The sequence below is a fragment of the Macrobrachium nipponense genome, chromosome 1 (assembly GCF_015104395.2).
Source record: "Macrobrachium nipponense isolate FS-2020 chromosome 1, ASM1510439v2, whole genome shotgun sequence".
In the NCBI taxonomy this organism is placed as follows: Eukaryota; Metazoa; Arthropoda; class Malacostraca; order Decapoda; family Palaemonidae; genus Macrobrachium; species Macrobrachium nipponense.
Window position 1 is genome coordinate 22127622 of NC_087200.1, and position 23770 is coordinate 22151391.

Below are 23770 nucleotides of genomic sequence, written 5' to 3' on the forward strand. Positions count from 1 at the left end.
ATCCAGTTCATATACTCTCCTCTTTCTCTCTCGATTTTTCGTTAATTTTCTATATTCCATGAGAGATATTTTGATATATCACAATATAGCAGGAATGATTCTGAAAAAATTATGTCTTGTCTCTTGGTGTCATAAATTACTGAAATCTCTCTCTCTCTCTCTCTCTCTCTCTCTCTCTCTCTCTCTCTCCGTGCAGGTTTTTTTTACCTCATCTATTGTAATAAATTCGGGGATTTTCCTTTATTTACCCTTTTGTCTAATGAATCTCTCTCTCTCTCTCTCTCTCTCTCTCTCTCTCTCTCTCTCTCTCTCTCTCTCTCTCTCTCTCTCTCCTAAGGTCTAGAATTCTTCATTTTCCTTCGTTTGGGTTTAAGGCTTGGCATTCGATATAGTTGAGAGAGTTGAGAGAGAGAGAGAGAGAGAGAGAGAGAGAGAGAGAGAGAGCTGTATTTTTGTGTAGAAAAACGGTGTATTGGTATATTTACATATGACAGTGCTTGTGAAATTACTCCATTTGGAATAGGAAAGAAGCTAATGTGTGCGTACCATTCTTCATCTATAATGCTCCAATTGAGGTTTTTATTAATATTATTCTGTCCATCTAGGTTTATATATATATATATATATATATATATATATATATATATATATATATATATATATATATATATATATATATATGATATAATGTACCAAAGACTAGTCACATTTTAGACATGCTGTTTACGAACGAGGAACGCCAAAGTACACGGATGAATCAAAAGTACTAAAGCAGAACTGCGCACACCTGAAAGGGACTATTGAGACCCACCATTCATGGCAATAGTGACAGCCCTTATAAAAGCATACCACGCATGCGCAAGTGTGTGCGCGTGTGTAATATAAGTGATGTTGCAACATTACGAAGAGAAAGAGAGACAGAGAGAAAATGGAGACAGTTGTTAATGATGATGTTTTTCAGGATTACAAGCAGTGGACGGGTAGTTTTTCTTCTTCTTTTTTCTACATCGCGTATTCAGGAACCTTTTTCTCCTTAAAGGAAATAGTGGTGGCTACAGTTCTGAATGGAAATAGATCAACATGAAATGATGGTCTGTTCCTTCACGGTACCGACGAAGATAGGCGGCTATTTACCGCTATCTATACTATGGTGCCTCCACTTGTGTGCATTTGAATTGAAATTTATCCTTGTCCATCGAAATGTGCGTGGAGTGATGGGGTGAACGGCAGTTTTCTAAACGTGTGTGTATGTGTGTGTGTGTGTCCGTGAATTTACAGCATGCCTGGCGGAATAGTTCCGCCTGTCTGAGCATACCGCGACATGACGTCACGCATAACAGATGAGCCGGACATAATTGGCTGCGCCCATGGTGCAATAGAATATTGGTTGTAAAAAATAAGAATATTCCCCTTTCCAAAAAAAATTTTCACCGGGGTACTTAAATGGAATACTACTACTTATGGAACATCTGAAATGCAACCATAAGTTCCCCTTTAAGGTCCGGACCATGGGGAAATTGTCCATTTGACTTAGAACCGAAGGAGAAAATGTCACTCCACTTATCAATTTATGTATTCCTTCGAAATAACAATAAACTCCTTGATGACACAACTGCATCAAGGGAGAAATAAATCATAGCTAGTACCGAAATATGCCCAAAAAGGGTAATTGGACATGAGACGATGCCCATCTTAAGCAAGAATACTGTATATGGATTTACTACACAATTGACAAATAATAATAATAATAATAATAATAATAATAATAATAATAATAATAATAATAATAATAATAATAACCAAAAATAAAAATATTCTTAATGAGTCTATTCATTAAATAAATGAAGAAACAAACCAAATTGTCAGACTTGATTATAATTCATTCATAATTTTAACATCAAAGTTAAATGAGGTTCAAAATTGGGATACGAGTATATATTCGCTCATTTGCTAGAAGAGTGTCTTAACTCGAAAATTGCTATATTTCGGGAGAAGCAATCTAAAGTTGAAGTTCTCTATACTTTGTCCATTTATATTTAGATGATTTTTTTACTGAGCTGCTTTAATGACAAATACAAATAAGAAGTTTTTACCACAATATGGAATAAAGAACAGGCTATCTGCTGGTATCAATAGCTCATAACACATTTTTTGAGTTGTGTCACTCTTCTGACAAATGAGCGATGGTCCGACTGACAGTTCTACTTTTTACACGTGGCCGTTCACCCTTCTAACAGTCGTGGTGGTGAACTGACAGGTATTACTGTCCCTTTTATCCAGGTATTACTGTGGTAACTATCCCTTTGATCCAGGTATTATTGTAGTGACTGTCCCGTTTACCCAGTGTTCTGTGGTGACAATCCCTTTTATCCAGGTATTGCTGTGCTGTCTGTCACCTTAAAACAGGTATTAATGTGGTGACTGTCCAGGTATTATTATGCTGTCCCTCCCTTTTATCCAGGTATTACTGTGGTGACAGTCCTTTTATCCAGGTATTACTGCGAAGAATGTCCCTTTTATCCAGGTATTACTGTGAAGACTGTCCCCTTTATCCAGGTATTACTGTGAAGAACGTCCCTTTTATCCAGATATTACTGTGAAGACTGTCTCTTTTATCAAGGTATTACTGTGCTACTATTAACGAGGAAATTTGCATGAGAACGAATAGGAGAGAGAGAGAGAGAGAGAGAGAGAGAGAGAGAAACGTTATATCTACCACGTCGGGCTTGGCCAAAATGCATGTTTTTTTTTCCTATATAATACAACCCCCCAGCCTCCCTTACATATGGAAAGCCAGGTATTTGGGTGGGTGAAAAATCATTGACTTACTTCACCTATCAGGGGATCCCACCTAGGATGCCCGGGGGATTCGCTCTCATGAGCGTCTCCCCAACCTACTCTAATTTATGGAACTGTGAATTAAAATGACGGGGTTGCAACCCAATGTAACCAAGTCAAAGGCACAGAAGGCCTTACATAGCCAGACTTTTTTTGCCGCCTTCTGGACTGCAACTTAACCTAACTTTGGGAATTTAACATTAAAAATTATTAGCTGGGAATCTACCCTTACCTAACCTAACCTAACCTAAGCCTTAGGTATCAGGTCATAGCCTGGTAGACCACTAACATAAGCTTAAGTTATCAGGTCCTTATTTAGCTAGTGCACCCTGCACTTTAATACCCTTCATTAAAGTATCATGGACCATTTAAAACATAACCTTGTATCACTTCCCCACCCCCAAAAAGTTTACCCTTTTCAGAATCAGAACCTACAGATACAGGTTGCCATGACAATGTTAGAATACCTCCATGTATGCCTATTTCGCTCTTGTATTTTCACCCACCTAATATACCTATACCAAATTACCAGTATCCGCCGTTGGTAAAACTGCATAGAAAAACGTCAATTGCCATAGGCTAGCTTGCTGCGGAATAGTTATATAGATCTACCAATACTTTTTCATTCACAAGGCAACTGATGTCCAATAAAATATAAATGAATTGATTTCTACCATACCCGTATCCTTTAGTTGTAAAATTGCTGCAGGAACTTAAGCGAAATTACTTGGTCTTGAAGACACTCGACAAACCATCTTGTATAAAAAAAAACCATCAGTTTACGTTCTCAGATCAATCTGCTGATATTTTATAAGTAGAAAGTTATCTTCACCTCTTTCATACACTATCAAATAAAATTACTGACGTTAATAGTTGTAAAACAGGCGTATCTTTATAATGAAAGTTTGCTTCGTCACCGACGTCGGGCGGACGACACACAAAACGGCCGAAACCGAAAGACTTCTGTTGAAATGCCATAGATGTAAACACACATACAAGGGAAGCTTCTATATTATTATGTGATGAAAAATCATTTATTGTGCAATATAAAAAGATAGATTACTTTCTGGTAGTGTTATTAAAATGAATTTGCGCTGGACTCGTCATTCAGAAATCATAGGTATGGGCTCTGAGAGTGCCTGTCACATCTGGAGTTTAAACTACTCCATCATATCTCTCCCTACCTCCAGGGCACATAGAGGTGAGGTAGAGGCCCACTCAGTGACTCTACCCAAACCTATTCATGTTCAAACCACCAAATCAGAATGTAAACCTTTCTTCATTAATTATAGTTTTTTCCCTTTCATAGCTGTTTTAAGTTTATGCATAATTGTAAATGATCATATTATAAAAGGTCATTATGTCATTAGGTGACGGAAATATTCTAAAAGCGGGACATTTGTTCCAAAAAACGGGACATTTAAGATAATTTTCATTAAAAAGCGGGACTCGGGTCACCTTAATACTGTCCATACACGATACGTTCACGTATGTAATTCGTACATAACATTTAGTCGATTTTTTAAATTTCATTATTTCTGTCAGTAGGCCTGTCTATATATATATATATATATATATATATATATATATATATATATATATATATATATATATATAATTTAGCTCGATTTCAGCGCTTTTTCGGGGGTTGTCTCGTCGCGATGCTAGTGTTTGATCAGGCGACTCAAGGAGCAGTATAGTGTTGCGTTCAGGCCGTAAAACCGTTAAAGATCTTCTGTAGGCTTAGTTTCCATTGATTGCAAAATTACAATGTCAAAGAGAAAGTGTGTATTTAATGAAAATCTGCAGTCTAAGAATCCATTTATTAGAAAAACTACAACAGCAAGCGATGTACGGGGTGAAAAATGTAGAAGTGATTTCAGCATTGCACATGGTGGAATTGGTGACATAATTAAACATCTTGGCACTAAAAGACAACGGTCAGCTGATATTAGCGCTTCAACTAGTAAAGCAGTTACTGATTATTTTAAACATGAGAAACCTAGTGATAAGGACTTAGAAGTGGCTGCTGCTGAAGGTTTGTGGGCATACCACACAGCCAGGGAAAATCAAAGCTTTAACTCTGCAGACTGCGCAAAAAAAATTTTGAAAACATACTTTGAACCAAAGTTTTCATGTGCTCGAACAAAGTGTGAGGCAATTATTTCTAAGGTATTTGCACCATATGCTACGGCAGAATTACAAAAACAAATAACGGATACTCACTGCATAACACTGTTAACTGATGCAAGCAATCATGGCAATATCAAGTTGTTTCCTGTTTTGATTCGCTTCTCTCAGCCATACGAAGGTGCTCAAGTTAAACTCCTTGACTTTAAATCTCAAACTGGACAAACCTCCAGATATAATTGTTAAATATTTAAGGGAAGTAATTGAACAACATGATTTGAACAGGAAATTGGTTGGTTTTTGTGGTGATAACACTAACTGTAATTTTGGGGGTGTGGCAAGAAAATGAGTGAATAACATTTTCAAGAAGCTGAATGACTACATTGGTAGAGAACTAATCGGAATTGGCTGTTTTGCACACATTGTACATAATGTTGTGCAGTCTACTTGCGATTGTCTCCCAGTCGACGTGGAAAGAGTGGTGGTGAAAATATACTCATATTTCTATATCTATACTGTTAGCGTAGAGGAGCTGAAGGAATTCTGCAATTTTGTGGACACTGAATACAAACAGTTACTGGGATATAGTAAAACGAGGTGGCTGGCATTAATGCCCGCAGTTGAAAGGATATTAAAGTTGTTTCCAGGTCTAAAATCAGACTTTCTGAGTCAAAGCAAATGTGCAGTTATATTGAAAAGCTTTTTCGAAAACCCAGAAGCTGAAATAAGGCTTAATTTTGTTCATTCTCAAGCAGCTACTTTTAACCAAGTTGTTTTAAAAATTGAAGGTGGAAATATATAAGCTGTGGAAGTGTTGAGTACAATATCCAGCTTGAAGGAATCTGTGTTATTCAAAAAATAAAATGCGTTTTTGCCACACTCAGTAAGGGGGGTAGTATGCAAACTTGGGCAAGAAGGTCTGGTTGATCCGCCAGCTGTCCGAAGAGTAGCTGTGGATTTTTATGACACAAGTGTCAAGTACTTAGACCAATGGTCAGGTCATTTGACAAACCTTGAGAGTATGCAGTGGGCTTCATTAAAACAAGTTCCAAAGTGGTCGGATGTTGAGAAAACTATGGACTTTGCTGCTGAAAAACAAGTATTTGATCCCAAGTTAGATGCAGCTTTATATGATGAGTTCACATGTGTTACAAAACACATTAGTGAAAAAGTAAGTGAATGGAATGCCTCAAACATACCAAGAGACCAGCGATGGGTAGAAATATTCACCCATTTTAAGGCCAGAGATATCAGTCATCAACACATGTCTGCATTGGTTCAATTTATACTCTGCCTTCCAGGAACTAATGTTTCAACTGAACGAACTTTCTCTCAGATGAATAAAATATGGACATCTGAAAAAGACCAGCTAAAAGTGCCTACCCTTAAAGTACTACTAACAACAAAGATAAATTTCAAACAAACCTGTATGGAATTCTTCACTACGTTCAAATCAACACCAGGGTTATTAAAGAAGATTTCATCCAGTGAAAAGTACGAGAACTGAAAGTAAATAATTAATTTTTGCCTGTTGATAAGGAATTGATGTTTCTCTCTCTCTAAATATATATATATATATATATATATATATATATATATATATATATATAGATATATACAGTATATATATATATCATATATCTATATATACAAGTATTATACAATATTATATAATTATTATATACAGTGATAATATATAATATATATATATAGAAAGATATAGAGAAACATTATAAGATAATAATACATATAATATTTATATATATATATACTAATAATACATATATACCTATATATATAGTGTGTCCCGCTTTTAGCTCCAATAAATCTGGTCACCTTATGTATACTGTAAAGAAGTGTAACAGGATGTTTTGCCTCGGCCACCGATCGAGTTTATTACACACACACAGAGTTTTCATGTTAAGGCCAAATGAGAAGTCAGTGATTAATAAAACAGGAAATAAATGACAACTTTTTGAACGTTCTGTGTGAATTATCAGAAAATGCCTATTTCAACTTAAAATCGAATAACAGTGGTTTTCTACTTTCTCTTTACGCCGTCCTGACCGGATCTCCCCAAGAGTGACATTTCAGAATTTCGTTGTTAAACAATTCCAACACTACCTTTGATGTCTAAAACTGAAAAAAATATAGCATACATACTGCATATAGCTACTGTTACAACCCTGATATAGAGATACATTACTATTTTTCTACTTTCTAATGCTGGCGGGACCCGGTCAAAAAGAGGTAAGCATGTCAACAAGATCCGAAAAAGGGCAGCCAGGATCAGGAGAGCAACGCTATGCCTAAGTCATAAGTTATACAACCCATAATGGAGTGAAGGAACAAAAAAGCTGTGAGTACTTTACACGAAGTGTGTATTTAATCCACCTTAAGCCCGCGAAAGTATTAAGTTATGACAATTGTCTTCTTAAGCTTGTACAGCAGCTTCAGGTTAGTGTTCACAAGAGCGCTGCCAACAACGAAACCCCACTTGAAGAAGACTCATGAAGTTATAATCCAAGAAGAGGAATCCAATGATGAAGAGTCACTTGATTTGAAATATATAGTAAACAGAGTTATGTTCAACCTTATGTTGTTAGTTGTCAATTGAATCATAAGCCATTTTTATTTGAAATTGACACCGGTTCAGCTATTTCCACATTAAAGTATGATGATTTCAAGAAGTTAAATTGTACATTACTGAACTGTAGAACTAAATTCCAGGGTTATAACCAAGTTCCAATTAAAGTATTTGGGAAGGTCAAAGTTTCAAATTTTCAATACAAACAGCAAAATCATTCAGACATTGAATTCATAATTGTTAAGTCAGACTCCCCAAATAACTTGATTGGTAGGAATTTAATAGATAAGTACAATATAATTAATGTCCATCAGTTAAATATAAAAAACTTTGTGGAAAACTATAATGTAGATAGTTTGAAACCTATCGAGAACTGTCAAGCCCAATTGTATCCTAAAGTTGGTCATGTTTTTCAGAAGGTCTGCACGGTGCCACTGACGTTACGCAGTGAGGTTGAGAGTGCGCTGCAAGAGCTTGAAAAAAAATAATATTATAGAAAGAGTAGAATTTTCAGATTATGCCTCACCAATTGTTACTGTCAGGAAGCAGAATGGATCCCTTAGGGTTTGTGGGGATTTTCGTAAAATAAATGAAATTCCCATTACCTAATATGTCAGAATTAATTTCCAATGTGTCTGGAAATAAGTTATACCAGACTTGATCTCCAGAATGCTTCTTTGCAAATGGAAGTTGCTCCAGAAGACCATAAATATTTGGTAATTAACACACATTTGGGTCTATATAGATATTTATGGTTACCATTTGGTATCCATTCTGCTCGTGCAATATTTCAGAAGTTCATTTCCCAATTGTTAGCTTCTAATGATTTTGCTTATCCATATCTGGATGATATTGTTATAGGTGGAGACTCACCAGCTGAGCATGATAAACATACAACTAGCAGAGAGAAGAGCCCCATTAACTGTCCTTGTTTTCAGTCTGTTTCTTTGTTTAGTTTTAAAGAGGTTAACTTTACTGAGCACTCTTTCGCATTCAGCATTAAGGTGGCCTCACAGTAGGCCTTTTTTTCTCGAGCAGTGAGCTGTTGCTGCCGAAAATGGAAAACGGGGAGCTTTTAGCTCAAGATTTTTGCTTCCCGGATGAACGGGAAGCAGCGAGCCACGAACTGCGAGCGACTGCGTATTGTAAACAAACAAGATGGCTGCTGCTGATAGGATGTACTCTCAGACCTTTGGCTTCTCTTCTCCTGAGCCACTCTCGAACCCACAAACGTTTTTTGTTACTCTTGCATTCACGTAAGATTCCAAGAAAACACATCCCTGCAGCACATCTTGCAACCGTCCGACAATTTCTGGGTGCCATGATGATATCAGCTGATTAGTTTTGTTTATTTTTTCCTACTGCTCCTCAAAACCACGAGGTCCTAGTGTGACGATACAACACTTTTGCTCGCGAGCATCGGCTGGATGCTGGCCAAAACCGCGAACAAGAAATGACTAGTGTGATACCAGCTTTAAAGTGCGACAAGCAAAAAGCAGTTAGAGCAAAATTGGCTATGTCTGAAAAACTAGACTCTTTTTGGGACACTACTCCCCAGAACTTATCAGGTGATTCATTAACGAGATGTTTAAGCTCATGTTGTAATATGGGAAACATTCTCCATTGATCATCCAGCTTTGAAGTTGTGAGTGGTCATCTGGGGGTACAATCAGAGGAAGCTCAGATGCAAGAGGGAATAAGGAGGGGATTCTTTCTCTGAATGCTGATGAGAGAGCATTTTTTGGACAGAGCAAGTTTAACTTTGACAGGACACCATAACTGAAATTATACCTCTTCTTTATTTCTGTGCATGCCACTACAAGGAAACTTCTACACCTCTGAAAAAACTCCTGCTGTTGAGCTTTCTTTTCCTGTATGGAGGGTTTTTTCTAATCCCTGCATAACTTTAACTCCTAGGTACATTTGGCTGTCACTAACATGCCTGTCATGTCTTTCAGGATTTACAGTATTTAGATCAGTTTTCATTACATAGGTCCTATCCATAGATGAGAGAAGGAGGTCTCTGAATAGCATGGACACTTTATCATGGAGAACTGTTATTACTGCTTTATCTGACTGGAAATTGAACTCAGTAAACTTTGGAAGAACCCAGTCAAGGAACATGAAATTTAACTTCATGAAAGGATCATAAAGGTTGCTAATAGTTTCTCAGCGAGCCACTTCTCCGAGAAAAATAGCTTCAGTACCTCCCACTGTTCCAATAGCCCTTGAACCACGTTACAATTGGAGACAAGCAGCGGCAAGCCATGTACGGACTATGAAATAATATTTTTTTTTTAGAAATTAGCCTGTTTCATGGAGGAGTTCGACGACCACTTATATTTGTAATAATATACTTATCAACAGCTTAGAATTATCGTACAAACCGTACGATAATGGAAAATGCTATCGTACATCGTACCAAGGCCGTTTTTATCGTACATGTAAATTGTCGTATGTGTGGCAACACTGGAACTGAGCCAATAAAGTAGCCTCCAACCCTCCACCACATTAGTGTTGCAATGCGCATGCGCAACCGTTTGACCTGAGGTTCATCGATTGAGATGAGCTATTCACTCAGGACGCCTGCGCAGTCCAGAAAAACTGTGTAGGTTGTCCACACTAACGTTCAGTTATAATTGCAGTCCAACTGTGCAGTTATAGCTGCGCAGGCCTAACTGAACGTTAGTGGCGGGCTTAAAACTCATTTAAACTTTAACTAGAGACAAATTACTAGCAGGAAGAGGGAGTTAGAAATTATGGAAACTTTTCATCCTGTCTGCTGAACCATTGTGAGATCGAAAATACGTAGGGTTAATGCTCACGTGCGTACTCCGACATCCCATGAGCGCCATCTTACTTGGCCATTTAATGATAATGATTATTTTAAAAATTCACCTCGCTGACATACAAAGCATTAAATACAAATGTTTATAGAACATTTTCTACTCAGGATTACTTTTTCTTTCATTTTGCCAAATGTTTGTATAAACTCGTGCTACACCCTGCATGTGTGTGTATATAATATATATATATATATATATATATATATATATATATATAGATATATATATATATACGTATATATATATATATACGTATATATATATATATATATATATATATATATATATAAATATATATATATATATATAATATATATATATATATACATATATATATATATATATATATATATATATATATTACACATGCACATTAAATTTTTACACATTTGTTTAAATATACAAGTTTGATATGTACTCAAGTGTGAACAGACCAATTTGTATACTTTTCCCTTTATATTTACACTTGACTGGTTTATAAACCTGCGTTTGACAATGGTTGTAATATGAGGCAAGGGTCAAGCAATAATTTGCCCATAGAAAAACTATATTTTATTGTGCCTTGCGTAAATATATTATAGTACTCGTGATCTCGAGGACCACTGATACTGAAGATGGTGATGACCTTGATAATAAAGTGAAACTGGAGAATGGAGGTTGGATTTTTTTTTCAGTATCTGTATGTATATATTTTGAAGGAAACCGATCCACTGTAAGGAGACGAAATACTCTTTCACGCGACTCCTGTCTTCTTCTTCGCAACATTATAGATTTTCATGTCTGGTTATTCACTTGTGCCTCCCCTGTCACTATTCAGTGGAAGAGTGATTTTTCCTTAACATCTAAGTAAATTAAAAAGAGGAGAAATAAGCATATCCTATACTGCTGCTTATTTTGAGCTGATATCCATTATTATTTTTCATACAGGCCAAAACCTTTACTTGCGTTAAAAGCGCTCCACTATTCATTCTTCACAAACCACCCATCATCAGAGATAGCAAAGATCTTGTTATGTCTGCACTTGGATAGGCACCTCTCTCCGTATACTACATGTCACTTTCTCAAATGTCAATTCATCACATTAATTTCACACATGCAGAACAAACCTGTTTCAAGAACCCATCGATACTCTCTCTCTCTCTCTCTCTCTCTCTCTCTCTCTCTCTCTCTCTCTCTCTCTCTCTCTCTCTCTCTCTCTCTCTCTTCTCTTCTACGCTCGAGCGAAATCCCTAATCTTCGTATTTTAAAAGTAATTATATATATATATATATATCTATACGTGTATAATGTGTCGACGACTACGAGTATACACACTCAAGTAACTCGCTAAAGTACTTGGGTATCGTACCGAAATGTAGCACCAAAATCGTGGTTTACTAAAAATGTAAGCGCTATTTACTAAAAATAAATATTTCAAATTAATTTTTCCATAAAATTTTTTTTTACCAAAAGTAAATATTTCAAATTAATTCTTCTGCCACTAAAGATCAGCATATAAGCTATTAGCACATAAATAGACAATGCTTGTACAGAAAAGTAAAAACTACTGGATTTAGTTGAGAACGTTTGGGGAAAATTTAAGTTAGCTAACCTCTCTTATGATTATCACCTTTTCAGAGCAATTACCCTAATCTAATCAATTCATTTCGAACTCTACAACACTGAATTACAAATTCAGAGCATCACTGTCTGCAGATGGCATTTATAATAATAGTGAAGTAGGCGTATCATTATGCAAAAAAATATATTTTGAAGGTACTACGAAAGTGAGAACAGTAATAGGCGTTTGCGCATTATTAAGTGGAGTCTGTGATCTATTCTAAGCATCGGAGCCAGAGATGAAATTTTGATGAAATTTTCCAGAAAAATACAAAACACTTTGTAAATGAGTGAATACATGTTGGGTTTTAGCAAATTAATCACAAAACAAACGCCCTGGAATCAACTTTGAAAGAACACACACACTTCTGATTTGTGAAATTTTTTTTAACGAGAATAATGAAAACACCTCAACTTATTCTTAAGAGTTCAAAATTACTTGAATGTTTGCACGATTAAATGTACTTGCATTAAAACACATCATAGGATAGAATAAAAATATTATGGAGGCAATACGCGTTCTCCTCATTAGCCCTGGTTTAGAATTCCATCCCACGATAAATCAGTGCTTAGAATGGAAAGGTCACCTACTGGCCACAAGGTCAAGCGTGAGCAGCAAAGGACTAGAATAAGGACCGAGGAGACAACGGGGTAAATAAGCGCAATTAAACGACAGTTTTTTTTTTTTTTCAGCAGGCAGTTGGGGCAAACTCATCATCCCGTTCTTTCGACGATTTTTCGCCTAAGTCATGGAAACACGTGACGCAATTCTGAGAACGTGTCTTACACTGGCCAGTGACCAAATGATACTACTCTTAAAACTTGAGGCTGTACCAGGGTGTCTGTGTTTTGTGTCCTAAAGGGATACACCAAGCTATGATCATATTTTCTTATGATTTTTACTTTTAAAAACATTTATTATTCTGGAAGGAATAATTTTATACTACATCGTTTTTTTATCTAACACTTCTGAATATTTTTATTTTATTTTACTATACATGTGTCTGTTTACTTATGGACACTTTATTGCGTGAACTTGATAGTCAAGTCAATATTGGCTTGTTAGATAAGAAAGATTGGGCTCTTTGTTATTGAACAATAATAATAATAACAATCATCATCATCATCATCATCATTAGCATTATTATTGATAATTTATATATACCTCCTTACCACATGGGTCACTGAAATGGTGGAATATTCCACACCGATGTATGTGTAAATATATGTTTGAAAGACATGATGGACAAGGAGGATAAGACAGGACCGGTCTCAGAAGGGTGGTTGGAACAAGGAAGAATAGACAGCGGTCAAAAAATCGAGGTGGGGTTGACAAGGAGATAGCCAGCGGCGGGGTCATCAGGATGGGTGACAAGGATTATAAGACAGACGGTCATCGAAGGTGGGTGACAAGGAGATAGACAGCCGGTATCAGAAGGTGTGAACAAGGAGATAGACAGCCAGGTCATCAAGAAGGTGGGTTGACAAGGAGATAGACAGACCGGTATCAAAGGTGGGTGACAAGGGAGATAGACAGCCGGTCATCAAGAGGCGGGTTGACAAAGGAGATAGAACAGAGGTCCAATCAAAAGGTGGGTGACAAGGAGATAGACAGCCGGTTCATCAGTAGGTGGGTGACAAGGAGATAGACACCAAGTCATCGAAGGTGGGGTTGAGAAGGAGATAGACAAGCCGGGTCATCAGAAGGTGGGGTGACAAGGAGATAGAAACGGCCAGTCACAGTAGTGGGTGATAAGGGAGATAGGACAGCCCAGTCATCAGACGGTGGGTAACAAGGAAGGATAGACAGGCCATCATCAGAAGGGTGGTGACAACGGAGATAGAACCAGCCAGTCATCCAGTAGGTGGGTTGAACAAGGAGATAGACAGACAATCTATCCGAAGGTGGGGGGTGACCAAGGAGATAGGACAGGACGTTCATGAGAAGAGGGGTGACAGGAGATAGAAAGCCAGTCATCAAAGAAGGGGGTGACAAGGAGATAGGACAGCGGTCATCAGAAGAGTGGGTGGACAAGGAGAATAGACAGCAGGTCATCAGAAGGGGTGGGACAAGGAGATAGACAGACGGTCCATGAGAAGGTGGGTGACAAGGAGATTAGGACAGGCCAAGGTCAATTCATCAGGGAAGGGGGGGATAAGGAGATAGACAGTCGGTCATCAGAAGGCGGGTGACAAGGAGGTAGACAGTAGGTCATCAGAAGGTGGGTGACAAGGAGATAGAGAGCCGCCCGTCATCAGAAGGTGGTTGACAAGGAGATAGACAACCGGTCATCAGAAGGTGGGTGACAAGGAGATAGACAGCCGGTCATCAGAAGGTGGGTGACAAGAAGATAGACAGCCGGCCATCAAAAGGCGGGTGACAAGGAGATAGACAGCCGGTCATCAGAAGGTGGGTGACAAGAAGATAGACAGCAGGTCATCAGAAAATGGGTGACAAGGAGATTGACAGCTGGTCATCAGAAGGCGGGTGACAAGGAGATTGACAGCTGGTCATCAGAAGGCGGGTGACAAGGAGATTGACAGCTGCTCATCAGAAGGCGGGTGACAAGGAGATTGAAAGCTGGTCATCAGAAGGTGGGTGACAAGGAGATTGACAGCTGGTCATCAGAAGGCGGGTGACAAGGAGATTGACCGCTGCTCATCAGAAGGCGGGTGACAAGGAGATTGACAACCGGTCATCAGAAGGTGGGTGACAAGGAGATTGACAGCTGGTCATCAGAAGGCGGGTGACAAGGAGATAGACAGCCGGTCATCAGAAGGTGGGTGACAAGGAGATTGACAGCTGGTCATCAGAAGGTGGGTGACAAGGAGATTGACAGCTGCTCATCAGAAGGTGGGTGACAAGGAGATAGACAGCCGGTCATCAGAAGGTGGGTGACAAGGAGATTGACAGCTGGTCATCAGAAGGTGGGTGACAAGGAGATTGACAGCTGCTCATCAGAAGGTGGATGACAAGGAGATAGACAGCCAGTCATCAGAAGGTGGGTGACAAGGAGATTGACAGCTGGTCATCAGAAGGTGGGTGACAAGGAGATTGACAGCTGGTCATCAGAAGGTGGGTGACAAGGAGATTGATAGCTGGTCATCAGAAGGTGGGTGACAAGAAGATTGACAGCTGCTCATCAGAAGGTGGGTGACAAGGAGATTGACAGCTGGTCATCAGAAGGTGGGTGACAAGGAGATTGACAGCTGGTCATCAGAAGGTGGGTGACAAGGAGATTGACAGCCGGTCATCAGAAAGCGGGTGACAAGGAGATAATAGACAGCCGGTCATCAGAAGGTGGGTGACAAGGAGATAGACATCCGGTCATCAGAAGGTGGGTGACAAGGAGATAGACAGCCGGTCATCAGAATTTGGGTGACAAGGAGATAGACAGCCGGTCATCAGAAGGTGGGTGACAAGGAGATAGACAGCTGGTCATCAGAAGGTGGGTGACAAGGAGATTGACAGCTGGTCATCAGAAGGTGGGTGACAAGGAGATTGATAGCCAGTCATCAGAAGGTGGGTGACCAGGAGATTGACAGCTGGTCATCAGAAGGTGGGTGACAAGGAGATTGACAGCCAGTCATCAGAAAGCGGGTGACAAGGAGATAATAGACAGCCGGTCATCAGAAGGTGGGTGACAAGGAGATAGACATCCGGTTATCAGAATTTGGGTGACAAGGAGATAGACAGCCAGTCATCAGAAGGTGGGTGACAAGGAGATTGACAGCCAGTCATCAGAAAGCGGGTGACAAGGAGATAATAGACAGCCGATCATCAGAAGGTGGGTGACAAGGAGATAGACATCCGGTCATCATAAGGTGGGTGACAAGGAGATAGACAGTCGGTCATCAGAATTTGGGTGACAAGGAGATAGACAGCCAGTCATCAGAAGGTGGGTGACAAGGAGATTGACAGCTGGTCATCAGAAGGTGGGTGACAAGGAGATAGACAACCGGTCATCAGAAGGTGGGTGACAAGGAGATAGACAACCGGTCATCAGAAGGTGGGTGACAAGGAGATAGACAGCCAGTCATCAGAAGGTGAGTGACAAGGAGATAGACAGCCAGTCATCAGAAGGCGGGTGACAAGGAGATAGACAGCCAGTCATCAGAAGGTGAGTGACAAGGAGATAGACAGACGGTCATCAGAAGGTGGGTGACAAGGAGATAGACAACCGTTCATCAGAAGGTGGGTGACAAGGAGATAGACAGACGGTCATCAGAAGGTGGGTGACAAGGAGATAGACAACCGGTCATCAGAAGGTGGGTGACAAGGAGATAGACAGACGGTCATCAGAAGGTGGGTGACAAGGAGATAGACAGACGGTCATCAGAAGGTGGGTGACAAGGAGATAGACAGACGGTCATCAGAAGGTGGGTGACAAGGAGATAGACAGACGGTCATCAGGTCATCAGAAGATGGGTGACAAGGAGATAGACAGACGGTCATGAGAAGGTGGGTGACAAGGAGATAGACAGCCAGTCATCAGAAGGTGGGTGACAAGGAGATAGACAGGACGCGTCATGAGAATGGTGGGCGGGTGACAATGGAGGATAGACAGCCGAGTCATCAGAACGGGGCGGGTGACAAGGAGATAGACAGGCCGGTCATCAGAAGGCGGGGTGACAAGGAAGATAGACAGCCAGGTCATCAGAAGAAAGTGGGTGACAAGGAGATAGGACTAGACAGACGGTCATGAGAACGGTGGGTGACAAGGAGATAGACAGCCAGTCATCCAGAAGGAGGGTTGATAAGGAGATAGGGACATGTCGGGTCATCAGAAGCGGCCGGGTGACTAAGGAGGTAGACGAGTAGGTCATCAGAAGGGTGGGTGACAAGGAGATAGAAAGCCGCCCGTCCATCAGAAGGTGGTTGACAAGGAATAGACAACCGGTCATCAATGTGGGTGACAAGGATAGACAGCCGTCATCAAAAAGGTGGGTGACAGAGATAGACAGCCGCCATCAAAAGGCGGGTGGACAAGGAGATAGACACCGGTGGCATCAGAAGGGTGACAAGAAGATAGACAGCAGGTCAATCAGATTGGGTGACAAAGGAGTTTGACAGCTGTCATCAGAAGGCGGGTGGATCAAGGAGAATTGACAGCTGGTCATCACGAAGGTGGTGGTGACAAGGAGATTGACCGCTGCTCAGCTTAAGGCGGGTGGGACAAGGAGATTGAGGGCTGGTCATCGGAGAAAAGGTGGGTGACAAGGAGATTGACAGCTGTTTCATCAGAAGGCGGGTACAAGGAGATTGACCGCTGCTCATCAGAAGGTGGGTGACAAGGAGATGAACCACCGGTATCATGGAAGGGTGGGTGACAAGGAATTGACAGCTTGGCTCATCAGCAAGGCTGGTGACAAGGAGATGAGACAGCCTGGTCCATGGGCAGAAGGTTGGGGTGGACAAGGAGATTGAAAACAAGCTGGTCATCAGAAGGTGGGTTGACAAGGAGATTGAACAGCGTGCTCATCAAAGGAGGGTGAACAATTAGATAGACAGCCGGTCAATCAGAAGGTGGGTGACAAGGAGATTTGACCAGCTTGGACATCAGCAGGTGGGTGACAAGGAGGGAATTGACAGCTGCTCATCAGAAGTGGATTACAGGAGGGATAGCAGCCAAGTCATCAAGGAAGGTGTGTGACAAGGAATTGACAGCTGGTCCATCCAAACAAGGTGGGTTGACAAGGAGATTTGGGACAAGCTGGTTGCGATCAGGAAGGTTTGGGTGACAAGGATAGATTGCCATAGCTGGGCTCATCAAGAAGGTGGTGGGTGACAAAACGATTGACCAGCTGGCTCATCAAAGGAAGGGTGGGTACCAAGGTAGATTGACAGCTGGTCATCAGAAGGTGGGTGACAAGGATAATTGAACAGTCCGGTCATCAGAAGGTGGGTGACAAAGGAGGGGATTCAAGACGCCGGTCATCAGAAAGCGGGTGACAAGGAGATAAATAAGCAAGCCGTTCATCAGAAGGTTGGTGAGCAATGGAGATAAGACAGGCCGGCTCATCAGAAGGTGGGGTGGGACAAGGAGATAGACAGCCTGGTCCATCAAGGATAATTTGGGTGGACAAGGAGATAGTGACAGCCGGTCATCAGAAGGTGGGTGGATAACAAGGGAAAGAGACAGCTGGTCATCAGAATGGTGGGTGACAAGGAAGGATTGACATCTGGTTGGCATCAGAAGGTGGGGGTGACAAGGAATTGATAGCCAGTCAATTCAGAAGTGGGTGACCGACCAGATTGACAGCTGGTCATAGAAGGTGGGTGACCAAGGAGATTGACCCAGCCCTGTCATCAGAAAAGCGGGTGACAAGGAGGGATAAAAGGACAGCACCAGGTCATCCAGAAGGTGGTGTGACAAGGCCAAGATTAGACATGCCGGTTTATAAACAGAATTTGGGTGGCAACAAGGATAGACAGCCAGTCGAATCAGAAGTGGTGACAAGGGAGATTGACCAGGGGCCAGTCATCAGAAAGGCGGGTGACAAGGAGGGATAATAGACAGCCGGATTCATCAGAAAGGGTTTGGGTGACAAAGGAGATAGACATCCATCATCAGAAGGTTGGGTGGACAAGGAGATTAGAACAGTCGGTCAATCAGAATTGGGTGACAAGGATATTAGACAGCCAAAGTCATCAGAAGGTTGGGTGACAAGGAGAATTGACAGCTGGTCATCAGAAGTGGTTGAAAAACGAAGGAGATCCAGACCACCGGTCATCAGAAGGTGGGTTGAACAGGAAGATAGGACAACCGGTCCAATCAGAGGTGGGTGGACAAGGAATAGCAGCCAGGTCATCAGAAGGTAGGTTGAACAAGAAAAGAAGGAAACAAAGTCGAAAAAAAAAAGAAAAAATCAAAAAAAAAAAAGAAAACAAACATCCATCATCTAAGGCGAGGTGGACAAGAGATGACACCAGTCCATCAGAATGTGAGTGACAAAGGAGATAGGACAGGCCGGTCGTAGACAACCGGAGGGGGGGGGTCATCAGAAGGCCGGTGACGAGGAGTAGACAGGCCGTCATCATAATGCGGGTGACAAGGAGATAGACAGACGGTCATTCAGAAGTGGGTGACAAGGAGATAGAAACCGTCATCAGAGGCGGTGACAAGGAGATAGACATACTGGTCAATCATAAGTGTGGGTGACAAGAGAGATAGGACAGACGTTCATCAGTGAAGGTGGGGTGACATGGAATAATAGACAAAACCGTCAATCAGAAGGCGGGTGAACAATGAGATAGACAGACGGTCTCGAGAGTGTGGGTGAAAGGAGATAGACAGACGGTCATCAAGAAGTAGTGACAAGGAAGATAGACAACCGAAGGTTCATCAGATAGGCGGGTGAAAGGAGACTAGGAAAAACGTCATCAGAAAGGAATCCGAAGACTGATTGAGCCCTATCCAATCTGATTATACACCCAGTGCTTCTAGGTCTGTTAATTAGTGTGAGTGACAAGGAGATAGACAAACCCGGTAATCAGAAGGCGGGTGAACAAGGAGGATAGACAGAACGTCCATCAAAGGTGAGTGACAAGGGAGATAGAAAACAACCGGTCTCAGAAGGCGGGGTGACAAGGAGATAGAAAAAACCGGCCATCAGGAGGCGAGTGACAAGGAGATGACAAACCGGATTCCCAGAAGGTGAAGGACAAGGGAGATAGACAACCGGTTCCATCAGAGGCGGGTGACAAGGAGATAGACAACCGTCATCAAAGGTGAGTGACAAGGAGATAGACAAACCGGTCATCAGAAGGCGAAGTGACAAGGAGATAGACACCGATTCAACCGGTCTCAGAATGTGATTGACAAGGGAGATACAACCGGTCATCAGGGGCGATGACAAGGAGATTAGCCAACCGTTCATCAGAAGGTGATGTTTGACAAGGGAGATAGGAACACCCCGCGGTCATAGAGGCGTGTGACAAGGAAAAATAGGACAACCAACCAGTCATCAGCAAGGGTGAGTGACAAGGAGATATACGAACAACCGGTCATTCAGAAGGCGGGTGTAAAGGAGATAGACACCCAACCGTCATCAGAAGGTGAGAGGACAAGGGATAATAGACAACCGGTCATCAGAAAGAGGGCGGGCGGGTGACAAGGAGATAATACAAAAAACAACTAAAAACAGGGTGAAAAAGATGCAAACAACCGAACCAAAAACGGAAACACAAACAAAACACGCAACCCGATCATACAGAAGGTGAGTGACAAAGGAGATAGACAACCGGGTCATCAAAGGGGGCGGGGTGACAAAGGAGATAAGACCAACCGGTCATGCAGAAGGGCGGGTGACAAGGAGATAGACAAAACCGGTCATCAGAAATGGGCAGGTGACAAGGAGAATTGCACAGCTGTCTCCAAGAAGGTGTTGTGACAAGGCAGATTGACAGCTGGGTCATCAGAAGAAGGGTGAGGATTGGGTGACAAGGAGATCTGACACCGGTCAGTCAGAAACGGGTGACAAGGGAGATAATAGACAGCCGGTCATCAGAAGGGGTGACAAGGAGATAGGAACATCCGCGTCATAACAGAGGTGGGGTGACAAGGAGATTAGACATCGCCGTCATCAGAATTTGGGTGACAAGGAGATAGACAGACCGGTCATCAGAAGGTGAGGTGACAAGGGCAGATAGGGACAGTTGCGGTCACCAGAAGGTGGTGTGACAAAGGAGATTCGACAGGCTGTCATCAGAAGGTGGGTTGAACAAAGGCAGATTGATAGCCAGTCTATCAGAAGGTGGGTGACCAGGAGATTGACAAGCTGGTCATCAGAAGGTGGGTGACAAGGAGATTGACAGCACGTCATCAGAAAGCGGGTGACGGGGGTGACCAAGGAGAAATAGACCAGTCCCGGTCGGTCATCAGAAGGAATTGGGTGGACAAGGAGATAGACATCCGGTTATCAGAATTTGGGTGGACAAGGAGAATAGGAACAGCCAGTCAATCAGAAGGTGGGTGACAAGGAGATTGACAGCCATGTCATCAGAAAGCGGGTGACAAAAGGATGATAATAGACAAGCCCAGATCATCAGAAGGTGGGTGACAAGGAGATTTAGGACATCCGAGGTCATCAATAAGGTGGGGGTGACAAGGAGATAGGACAGTCGCGGTCATCAGGAAATTTGGGTGAAACAAGGGATAGACCAGCCAGTCATCAGACGGTGGTGGGCTGACAAGGGAGATTGGACAGCTAGGTCATCAGAAGGTGGGGGTGACAATGGAGAGAGACAAACCGGGTTCATCAGAAGGTGGGTGACAAGGAGATAGACAACGGTCAATTCAGAAGTGGTGGGTGGACAAGGAGTATAGACAGCCAGGTTCATCAGAAACGGTGAGTGACAAGGAGATAGGACAAGCCCACGTCATTCAGAAGGCGGGGTGACAAGGAGAATAGGACAGCCCAGTCATCAAGAAGGTGAGTGACAAGGAGGATAGGACAAGACGGTCATCAGAAGGTGGGTGACAAGGAGATATGACAACCGTTGCATCAGAGGTGGGCGACCAAGGCAGATAAGACCAGACGGTCATCCAGAAAGGAATGGCTGGGGACGAACAAGGAATAGACAACCCGGTCATCAGAAGGTGCGCGGGTGGACAAGGAGATAGACAGACGGAGCATCAGAAAGGTGGATCGGGTGGACAAGGAGATAGACATGAACGGTCATCAGAAGGTGGGGTGGACAAGGAGGATAGACAAGACCTGGTCATCAGAAGAAGGTTGGGTGGAAAACAAGGAGGATAGACAGACGGGTCATCAGGTCATCAGGAAGCAATGGGATGGACCAAGGAGATAGACAGGACGCGGTCATCCAGAAGGCGAGTGAAAGGAAAAGAATAGACAAGACCGGGTTCATCAGAAGCGGTGGGATGACAAGGAGATAGACAGACCGGTCCATCCAGAAGGTGGGTGACAAGGAGATAGACAAGACGGTCATCAGAAGCGTGAAAGGGTGGGGGACAAAAGGAGATAGACAACCAAGGTTCATCCAAGAAGGTGGGTGACAAGGAGCGGGATAGACAGACGGTCATCAGAAGGTGGGCGGTGGTGACAAGGAGATAGACAAAACCGGTCATCAGAAGGTGGGGTGACAAGGAGATAGACAGGACGGTCATCAGGAAGGTGAGTGACAAGGAGATAGGACAACCGGTCAATCATCAGAAGGTGGGTGGGGACAAAGGAGATAGACAGACGGTCATCAGAAGGTGGGTGGGTGACAAGGAGATAGACAAACCGGGTCAAAGAAGGATAGACAGGACGGTCATCAGAAAGGTGGGTGACAAACGGAGATAGACAGGACGGGTCATCAGAAGGTGCGGGGGGTGACAAGGAGATGACAGAACGCGGTCATCAGGAAGGTGGTTGTGGGACAAGGAGATAGACAGACGGTCATCAGAAGGGGGTGGGAGGACAAGGAGATAGACAGACGGTCATCAGAAGGTGGGGGTGAGGGTTGACAAGGAGATAGACCAGACGGTCATCAGAAGTGGTGGGTGGACAAGGAGATAGGACCAGACGGTCATCAGAAGGTGTAGTGACAAGGAGATAGACAAAGACGGGTCATCACCGAAGGTGGGGGTGACAAGGAGATAGAACAGTACGGTCATCCCAGAAGGTTTTTTCTTTTTTTGGTTGGGTGGACAAGGAGATAGACAGACGGTCATCAGAAGGTGGGTTGACAAAGGAGATAGACAGACGGTCATCAGGAAGGCGGGTGACAAGGAGATAGGACAACCGGTCATCAGAAGGCGGGTGGGGTGACAAGGAGGATAGGACAAAGACGGTCATCAGAAGGCGGGTGGACACGGAAGGGATAGACAGGACGCGGTCATCAGAAGGCGGGTGAACAAAGGAGATAGACAACCGGGGTTTCATCAAGAAGGCAGGTGACAAGGAGATAAGGACAACCAGTCATCAGAAGGCGGGTGGGATGACCAAGGAGAAGAGGACAACCTGGGGGTCATCAGAAGGCGGGTGACAAGGAGATAGACAGACGGTTCATCAGAAGGCGGGTTGGGGCGGACAAGGAGATAGGGACAGACGGTCATCAGAAGGCGAGTGTGACAAGGAAAGACAGACAGGTACGGTTACACAGAAGGCGGGGGTGACCAAAGGAAGAATACAGCACGGGTCATCAGGAAGCGGGTGGGTGGACAAGGAGCTAGACAGAACGGTCATCAGGAAGGGCGGGTGACAAGGCAGATAGGACAGACGGTCATCAGAAGGACGGGGGTGGACAAGGAGGATAGACAGACGGTCATCAGAAAGGCGGGTGACAAGGAGATAGACAGACGGTCATCAGAAGGGCGGGTTGACAAGGAGATAAGGACAAGACGGTTTTTCAGAAGGCGGGTGACAAGGAGGATAGAAAGACGGGTCATCAGATGCGGGTGACAAGGAGATAGACAAGACTTCATCAGAAGGCGGGTGACAAGGGAGATAGACAGAACGGTCATCAGAAGGCGACAAAGGAGATAGACAGACGGTCATCAGAAAGGCGGGTGAACAAGGAGATAGACAGACGGTCATCAGAGGGGCGGGTGACAAGAGATAGACAGACGGTCATCAGAGGCGGGTGACAAGGAGATAGACAGACGGTCTCAGAAGGGCGGGTGACAAGGAGATAGACAGACGGTCATCAAAGCGGTGTACAAGGGAGGATAGACAGACGGTCATCACCGAAGGTGGTGACAAAGGAATAGACAGACGGTACAAATACGGTCATCACAGAGGCGGGTGACAAGGAGATAGA